Source organism: Panthera tigris, chromosome B2 (assembly GCF_018350195.1).
Source record: "Panthera tigris isolate Pti1 chromosome B2, P.tigris_Pti1_mat1.1, whole genome shotgun sequence".
Taxonomy (NCBI): Eukaryota; Metazoa; Chordata; class Mammalia; order Carnivora; family Felidae; genus Panthera; species Panthera tigris.
Window position 1 is genome coordinate 122,917,404 of NC_056664.1, and position 9,982 is coordinate 122,927,385.

The 9,982-nt window shown below is 44.6% G+C and overlaps 1 long non-coding RNA gene across 2 annotated transcripts; it reads left to right on the plus strand.

Moving 5' to 3' along the window:
• The first annotated feature begins 4,790 nt into the window (after positions 1-4,790).
• Positions 4,791-9,652, plus strand: LOC122238751. 2 transcript variants are annotated; one of them, XR_006217885.1, is made up of 4 exons: positions 4,791-5,100; positions 7,169-7,230; positions 7,375-7,460; positions 8,417-9,652. It is a non-coding gene; the product is annotated as an uncharacterized LOC122238751 (long non-coding RNA). The 2 variants fall into 2 exon arrangements; XR_006217884.1 differs by having other exon boundaries at positions 7,375-9,652.
• Positions 9,653-9,982: the final 330 nt, after the last annotated feature.

Consider the following 9,982-nt stretch of genomic DNA (forward strand, 5'->3'; position numbering starts at 1 on the left):
GGGGCCAGAGCACGAAGGAGGGGCCCCGGGGGGCGGGGAGACCAGGAGTGGGCCAGGCAGCGGGATAGGGCGGGAAGGCGGGACTGGGGCGGGGAAACTGGGCCTTGGGAAGGGAGGCGGAGCCAGGGAGGGGATGCCAGGCGTGGACTGGGCAGCGGGATAGAGCGGGGAAGCCGGGCGTGGGCGGGGCAGTGGGGGCTAGGGAGGGGAGTAGGAGGCAGGGTGGGGAAGCGGGAGGCGGGGAAAAGAGAGGGCGGGGGGCGGGGCCAGGATGCGGCCTGGGGGGCTGAGGACCAGGACCTGAGCGGGAAGGCAGGACCCCTAGTGCCGAACCGGGCGTTGGCTGGTAGGCAAGCCTAGGACCGGAAGGCAGGAAGAGGCCGGTTCCAAGGACGCTCGGCCTTAAGGGCATGGAAGTCTGTGGTCCTGACAACGGCCCACAGGTTTGTGAGGAACTTGAGTCCAAAGGTTACGTTCTTTCGATTCGGCACCACCTTCCGCGATTATTCTTCCTGTTTTTGCAGTGTTCTGGGGTTGCAGAGCTTTTCCTGAGGCCACAACCCAGCCACAATCCTAACCTTACCCTGTTAGACTTCACCATCAAGGCGTCTGGAAGCCTGAGAGTTTAGAACGCGAAGAGCCTTAAAGGCCTTCTCTAATCCCTGCATTTCTATTCGAGGAAGCTAAAGCTTCAGTGGTGAAATGGTTTGTGTAGACAGCCGTTATCGAATTGACTTGGCCGAGAACTACTTTATCTTTGGAGGAAAAACAACTTGTGTTATCTTTTCAGCAATTAAATATCACATAGCGATTTCTTAAGCAACCTCTCATCGTGTGATCCGCCCTCTTTCCTCCCTGACCACATCACCTATTACTGGGCATTTCTCCTATATTGATGTTTATTTTCTCCTCTTAGAATGTAAGCTCCGTCTGCCTGAAGTCTGGCACTTGGTTGGTATTTGTTGAGTGAAAGAATGCCTGATTATGCTAGCATTAAGCAATATTTTAGAGAGAAAAAAAAGATGCTCTACAAACGAGAGAGGAATTATTAACAGGATCATTTTATTTACATTAATAAATGCCTTAGCTCTGAGACTTCTGAAACTTCAATGAACATATGAACCACTTGTGGATCTTGTTAAAATGCAGGTTGATTTAACTGGTCTGATTCAGCTGGGTCTGGAGATTTCTGCATTTGTAACAGAATACACAGAGAATGCCCGGGACCTCTGACTCTGAGACCATACTTTGAATAGGAATGCTTCAGCTCCATCTAGACCAAGTTTGGGGGAATATTTTGCTTGGTATTTATGATGCCCGCTGTCTTAGTCTGTTTGGGCTGCTTTAACAAAAAACCACAGACTGAATAGCTTATAAGCAACAGAATTTTACTTCTCACATTATGGAGGCTTGACGTCAAAGATCAAAGTGCTAGCATTATCAGGCACTCTTCTGGGTTAGAGACTTCTAGTTGTGCCCTCCCATGTTGGGAGAGGGAGAGAACTCTCTGGAGCCTCATTTATAAGGGTGCTAATCCCATTCATGATGTTTCCATCGTGACTTAGGCACCTCCCAAAGGCCACATCTCCTAATACCATCCCCTTTGGGAGTTAGAATTTCCACATCTGAATTTTGGCGGGGGCAGGGTGGGGGGCGCAGACATTCAAACATTAGCACTACTATATGAAAGGCACCTAGTCATTGCAAGCATGCAAGGATGAATAAGAACTGATCTTTGCTGTGTAGGGGTTTATGGAGTAGGACAAAACATAATCCAGTTCAGTAACTATTTTTTAGTAGCCATCACTGGTTGGGCTATCCATGAAATGGACCCAGCAGGGGAGATTGGCATGCAAAACACGCTGTTGTGTGCTCTTGGGATCAACCTCTGTGAAAGGGAGAGGGAGGAAACAGGATTGAGCAGAGGGAGAGATTGATCTGTGATGTCATCCTAACAAAGGCTTCAAGGGACCTCTGGGAGCTGGGATGGCCTTTGAGAGGGAAGGATCATGAGTTGATATGAGTGGCTAGGCCTTCACTCCCAACATTGATTGGTCGTTGGATACACACCACCCCTGGAAGGAGACGTGATTTGAGCTTGTCCATTTCTTTAACTGAGGCATTATCCAAAGAGGGCTGACAGTTAAAGGGTTTTGCCAGCACTACTCCCAGCAGCAAGGAGGGATGGGGCTAAGTCTTCTGTTCCTAAAGGGGGATATGATCAGAGCTTCAAAGTCAGCATCCACCATAGTACCTATCCTTCTGAGGCACCTTGCTAGCCGCTTGGAGACTAAAGACGTTTATTAATTCACTAAATATTATTGAGTGCCATTATGTCTATGCAACCCTGTTATGCACCAGGGTACAGACCTGAATAAGACCGATATGCCCCCCGCCCATGGTGCTTACAGTCTATGAGCGATTAAACAAGCATTGATCAAACTATCACATAACTAAGTACTAAAATTGTGGTCATCCTTATCAAGGAGACCAGTGGATTTACAGGTGAGTAAACAGAAACTTAGTTTAGACTAAGTTTGAAGGAAATTCTCTCTTAAGGAAGTTATAATCATGACCTGCAAGATAAGAGGGAATTCATTTGGACAAAACTGGGGCCTGGGGACTCACAGGCTAGTATGAGAGGTAAGAGGATGATCAGTAAAATATATTTTAAAACCCAGTATATAAATCTTACATAGCCACACAGAAAGCAAATGAGCAGTGCCAGTTTCCTTGGTAAAAATCTTGTGCCTATCCAAGTATGTCCTTGAACATCCAAGTATATGTTGGTCCCCACTATGTCCTCTGGTGAGTTTTTAAAGCCAAAAAACAAAACAAAAGAAAACAAACCCAATGTAGGGTAAGGGGTGAATAAGTCCAAAGCCAAGTGTGAACTGAAGTGGCACTCAGAAGCTAAGGCTGCATTTTATAGGTCAAAACAGGAAATTAATAGCCCAAATAAAATAATTTAAGATGCTAGAACTATGATGTAATGAGAACAGAGAGTGAGTGTGCAGCCCAAGCTATGCACTTTGGGCTCCTGGCAGGCATTGTGTATTTCCTTCCTTTTTCCTCTAGAGCAGAAAGGTCTGCCAGTTTTCCTTTAAAGGCCACAAACTTTCCAATTATTCTATGAACTATTCTATTCTATTTCCAATTCTAATTATTCTAGGAACTATGGCTAACACTTCCCCACCCTCTCGTACTTTACCATTGCCTCTATCCTGCCCCTTACCTACGTTTTCACCACGGCACTTATTATCATCCGTATGTGTGTAAATATATATATCTCCAGATATATAAGTACTGAAATGGTGGTAATCATTACCAAAGAGAGCAACGAGGTTATTAGAGCATAGATTCTCTCTCTCTTCCACTAGAAAGTAAGCTCCTTATTTTCTTCACTGCTATACCTTGAGAAGCACCTATCACTATACAAATATTTATCGAATAAATATATGAATGACAAAGCAAGCTTGTGAATAGATGTGGGATTAGAACAGATACAGTTAAATGTATGGTTGATTAAGCTATAATTGGGTCACTGATGAGAATTTAGACCATTTGTTCTTGCCCAGAACACAGCCCCCTTCCAAGGAAGGCTGTCATGCTACATCTAATCCTATCATATCAACCCCTGACTCAAAGGCAATTGTCCATAGACTGCAAAGTCTTTTAGTAGATAGCTTGTCCTGAAGCATTGTCTAAGAGACGCCATATGTAAGATGGTGACTGTGGCAGAAATTGTTCACTAGCTGAGTGCTAATAACGTTTCTCAGGATCCTTCTACCTTTCTGTCTTCTCACAGAGGCTATAAAACTCAATACTCACCTTCCCAACCTTCATGGCAGCTACGTGTAGTCACGTGACACGGTTCTGGTCAATAAGACGTAAGCAGAAGCCTGTGTGTGTGCATGTGAGCATGTGGTGGATGCGAAAGGAGAACTTGCTAGCCTTGACCCTTCTCCAGTCTTCCTGCCTGAACTGTAGACTCATGATACAGTAGTCCTCCTGCAACCGCGAAGCAACATGATTGAGGATAAAAAAGCCAACAGCTAAAAATGGAAGAATAAAAAGAAAGCCTGAGGAGTCAATGTTAGCATCAAGCGGCTGGACCAATGTCTGCAACCACCAACCTCTGGACTCTTGTTTTAGGAAAAAAATAACAAAACCCTATTGATTTAAGGTACTTCCAGTTTGGTTTTCTGTTAGTTGACCTGAAATTTTTTTCGCACTCCTTGTTAGGACACCCTAAATAAATTCTCATTCAGAGAGCTGGAATGTAAATCACAAGAATGGATGGGGTTAAGTGGGAAAGAAAAAAAAAAAAAGAGAGAGCGAGAGAGAAGCAACTGGGACACCTGGGTGGCTCAGCAGGTTAAGCGTCTGACTCTTGGTCTCGGCTCAGGTCATGATCTCATGGTTGGTGAGGTCAAGCCCTGAGTCAGGCTCTTTGCCAACAGCGTGGAGACTGCTTAGGATTCTCTCTCTCTCCCAGTCTCCCTGTCCCTCCCTGTTCCCCGCATGCTCCCTCTCTCTCTCTCTCAAAATAAATAAATAAATTTTTTTTAAAAAAAAGGAAAGAAAGAAAGAAAAGGAAAAAAAAAAGAAAAAGAAAGCAGCCAACTCAAGGACAGAAAGTAGAACTTTAAACAATTTTTTAAAAATGCTTATTTTTGAGAGACAGAGTGCAAGCAGGGAGGGACAGAGAGAGAGAGCGAGACACGGAATCCGAAGCAGGCTCCAGGCTCTGAGCTGTCAGCACAGAGCCCGACGCGGGGCTCAAACTCACGAACTGTGAGATCATGACCTGAGCTGAAGTCAGCCACTTGACTGAGCCACCCAGGCGCCGCAGGAAGTAGAACTTCAGCATACGAAGCAAAGGTGATCTGTCATTGAGGGGGAACAGGAGGCCCCAGTGTTGGGGCTGTAACAGTCTCCAGAAGCTTGCTGGCCCTGCTGTGTACCCTGACCGGTGCTCCTTCCCTGTGGCCCCTGACCAGTGCTCCTTCCCTGTGGCCCCTGAGGACCGGCGCACTGGTGACTGTTTCCTCTTCTGACTTTCTGGCACATCTTCATCCAAATCCCTGGTCACTAAAGGTAACCTGAGTGTCTCTGTCCGTGGCAACTAAAAAAAGCTCACTTAACCTAATTTCTAGCCATTGTGGTCAGTCTCTTAAAGAACAGCTACCATATTCTTTCAGAAACCGTTTCTCAATGTCAGACAAAACACCGAGCTGCTGGATGACTACTGCTGAAAAAAACCCAAGCGACGTAAAGAAGCTGCAGTTTGTCCCCAGGGCCTCTGACTTCCTCTTTCAGTGCTTCTGCCTCTCTGAGTGCTTCCTCTCACCACACGAATGTCCAGTGCCCTCTTGCTGCTTTTTACTCTTTTATTTTTTTTATTTTTTGAGACAGAGAGGGCTCAAGTGAACGAGGGGCAGAGACAGAGAGAGAGAAAGAGAGAGAAGTGGGGCTCATCCGAAGCGGGGCACGTGTTTCACCCAAAGCAGGGCTCAAGGTCACCTGCTGTGGGACTTGAACTCCCGAACTATGAGATCATGACCTGAGCCAAAGTCAGATGCTTAACGACTCCCCATCTTGCTGCTTTTTAGATACCAAGAGTTCTCCTACATTGAGAGTACCTAGAACTGCCCTGGCTCACAAGGCTTCAGCTTAAGGCTTCTCTGTACCTTGATCTTTAACCAACATTTAGGTAAACTGTTTTATAATATGCAGGCACATGCTCTTAGCTGGCTTTGAGTAAAGATGGATAAACAGCTTATAGACATCAGCACTTGGAAACTATTCTAGCGTTGGTACCCTTAGGTATTTTAGCATTATAACATTCCCTAACTAGCAAAACAATGGATTTGCAAGACTGTTGTCTTTTTCTTGAGTCAACATATCATCAGATGTTTTTTAAGAGAGACTGCACAGTGCAATGTGCCCAGTGTGAAGTGTCTTGACACGGGGCTACCTGGCTTCAATGCATCCGTCACCGTTAATTAGCCATGTGACCATGGGCAAGTTGCTTCACCTCTCTGTGCCTCAGTGTTGTTACCTGTAAAGTGGAAATAGAATAGAGTGTACCACACAGAATTATTGTGAAGGTTAAACGAGATCATTATGAACAGTGCTTAGCCCCATGCCTGACAGGTAAGTAGATAAACATTAGCTGTGTATTATTATATGCCAGATACCCTCTGCCATAGGGATGTAAAGAAGAATAAGGTATAATTACTTCTTGGAAGGGACTTACTCTATGAGACAGAGGATTGTAAACAAAAATCGTGTTACAGATTTGTCTTGTCATAAAAGTTCCTGTTAGCGGTGTGGGAACACAGCAGGGATGTTCTGTTCAAAGAGCAATCCGGAAATTCCTTCCGAGAGGAGGGGACCTTTGAACTAAACCTTGAATCCAGTTTCTAGTCTCACCTGGGGGTCCTAGCCACCACCGACTAGTGGTGAAGAAAATAAAATAGAAAACTTTATCAACGTGTGGGGGCCAAAATGGGCCGCTTTGGCATGAAAATTATTTTTGAGTTAAAAAGCAATGAAACGCCTCGGGCGCCCGGGTGGCTCAGTTGGTTACGTGTCTTGATATGAGCTCAGGTCACGATCTCACTGTTTGTGAGATGGACCCCCACGTCGGACTCTGTGCTGACAGCGTGGAGCCTGAGCCTGCGGGAGATTCTCTCCTCTCTCTGACCCAACCCCACCCTGCTCTCTCTCAAAATAAATATTAACCAAAAAAATATGAAAAGCCAGGAGATTCGGGAACTGCTCTTTGCTTCCCCACAAGTGCCTACTCGAAGTGAGATGGACCTGCTCCAGGAAGACAGTTCTCCCCGTAGATAATGATGTCATGACATGAGCTAGATTGGCAGACAGGAAGGAACCTCGCAAGGCCTGTTTGATCAAACTCCTCTGTGGCCCAGTTGCTTCTGAGAAGCTGAGCAAACATCTGTTTCCCAACATTTGCTCTTTATCATCTTCCCGTGAATTGAATTCTTTCCCTTTGAAGACCCCTACCCACTTCTCCTTAGTTCAGAATGACATCCATACCTCATCCTGCCTGACTGTCTTTGGAATGTCTATGTCTGTGTGGATTCCTCATATGCCTTAAATTAAAATTAATTTTCTCCTGTTAATCTTCTCATGTCAGCTTGATTCTTAGTCTGGCTGGAAGGACCTTGAAGGGGACAAGAAATTCTTTCTTCCCAACAGGTATGTACTTTTCCTATCAACTAAAATAAAATGACTGTGTCTTTCATTGATTGCAGTGAACAGTTCAACGTACATTTCAATGGTTGCAAATAATAAATCTGTTAGCATCATCAGCTTGCATTTCCCCTGTTTTTGCCTTTATAGGTCCTGTACCTACAGACCCCCAAATTCTGCACCTCCCCTATACCCCATTCCTTACTCATTCACATCAGGTGTAAGTACATCAGCAGGTTGGTAGAAGATCATAACACGAATTTGCTTTTTTCTAAATTGAGATAGAGTTGATATATGCTGTCTATCAATTATATCAGTTACAGGTTAATCAACTTTATGTTACAGGTATACAGCATAATGATTCCATATTTGTATATATTGTGAAATAATCACCACAATAAATCTAGCTAGTATCTGTCAGCATACCGAGTCACAGGTTTTTTTCCTTGTAAGAACCTTGAAGATTTACCCTCTCAGCAACTTTTGAATACAGTATTATTAACTATAGTCACTGTGCTGTATATTACATCCCCATGACATTTATTTTATAGCTGGAAGTTTGTACTTTGACTCCCTCCACTCATTTCACTCCTTCTGCCCACCCACCCCCTGCGACTACCAATCTGTTGTCTGCATCTACAAAGAAGCTTGTTTATTAAAATTAAAATATAATGAAGCCAACACTAACCCTTAGGCTACAAGTGGGAGGAACAGTTTAATCATGACCTAACTGGAGACAATAGAATAGTTTTAAAAAATTGCATCAATCTGAGAGGAACAGTAATGATGGAAACAGAAAAAACTGCAGAGTCCTGAGAGGCAAAATGGTTCAGTGTGTCCCCAGCAGAGCCCCAGAGAGAATGTCCATTCCTGGTTATGCTCACATTCAGCCCCTTTGCCAGAGAATACAGGGGTGGGAAAGCAGACTGCCTGGGTTCAAACTCCAGTCCCGTGTAGTAGCCCCGTGATCCTGGGGAAGTTATTATACCTCTGTGTGCCTCACTTTCCTCCTCAGGGAAATGTGGATAATAGTGATACTCACCTCAACAAGGGCAGATGTGAGAGTTGAGCGAATACATGAGAGGGTAGCACAGGGCCCGGTCCTGAGAGGGCACATGAGAAATTACGGTCCACCTTTCTTTTCCCGGCATCAACTAGTTAACCGTTTCCTCCTCTTTTCTCTGGCCCGCAGTCCCAGGGCACCCAGGCGTTGGCGTGTGATGCAGGCAGAACTAGGCCTTCCTGTGGCCATTTTGGGGGTACTTGGCACTGAGCAGGCTGAGAAAGGAGGTAAGGACTGGCCCAAAACGGAATTCCCAGAAGCAGGCCTGGGAGAGTAAGAGATCTGACGACCTAGCCACGCCTCTGGGAAGCAAAAAGGCAAATTAGGAAAATCCGCTTCAGGAAGAGGACAGTTGGTGTCCAGCACAGTTTTTGTACACGTTCTAGGCACAGCGCCTCAGGAAAACTGGAAATCAGAGGAGACATTCAGGAGGTGAATGGGCCCCATGTCTGACTGAGCGAGGATGAAGACAAAGCCCTTGTTGGCAGGGCTCAACCTCACGGGAAACAAGATTTCGAACTTCTCTCTTATTAGTGCCTCAAAATTTTCGGCAACTCCCTAGTTTCATTACAAAATGGCGACCGTAATGATGACTGTATTAAATTTATTTTTATATTTCTTTTAGGGAAAGGGATGAAAATTCAAAGAATAATCTGTTGATGGTAAAAATTGTTCTCATCTTCTCTGTGGAAGAATTGCGGGGGTTTTAAATCAGAGCCCAGAAGTTTAAACACCTACTAGCAATGAATTTCCTTTTTAGAAAGTGTTACATTGTAATCATTACGTCATTATCACTTCAAAAGGTTTGTTCTTTCAACTTTGTGGTTTAAAATGTGTGTGTTAATTTGTCAGCAGTGAAAAGGAGCTGGGGAGTTCGCTGAACTGTAATTGTGGTTTTTAGCGAGAATACTCGGGAGAATCCTCGCATTGCTTGAGTCCGAATGAACGTCAGCAGACTCTTCTCTTTTCAATGTACGAGCCTGAAACACAAAAGAGACTGGGCATATGATCCATTTTTAAGTGATGAAGATTTGGATTTAAAAAATCTGTAAACCCAGTCCCTTTTTCAGGTTAGGGAACAAGAAGGAGAAAAAGGCCAGAAGACGTTTTAAGAGTCTAGACTTGCCAATAGCTACCTGTGGCTACCGAGCACTTTTAATGTGCTAGGATTCAGGCACGAATTCTGGATACGGACGACTCAGTACAAAAGGAAAAAGTAAAACATATCATTAATATTTTAAACGTACGGATCACACGCTGAATGATCATGCCTGGAATATAGCGAGTTAAAAAAGGGTTCTCAAAATTAACTATACCTGTTTCTTGGGGCACCTGGGTGGCTCGGTCGGTTAAATGTCCGACTCTTATTTAGGTTCAGGTCATGATCTCACTAGTGAGTTCCTGAATTCGAGCCCTTTGTTGGACTCCACACTGACAATGCAGAGCCCACTTGGGATTCTCTCTTTCTCCCTCTCTCTCTGCCCCTCCCCCATTCTCTCTCTCTCTCTCAAAATAAATAAATAAACTTAAAAAAATTTACACCTGTTTACTTACACCTTTTCATACTTATTTAAGTATGAAAATTTAAAATCACACACACACACACACACACACACACACACACACACACACACACGGCTCACACTAAAATCTACCTGACTAGCAGCACCTGGGTGATTCAGTTGGTTAAGCGTC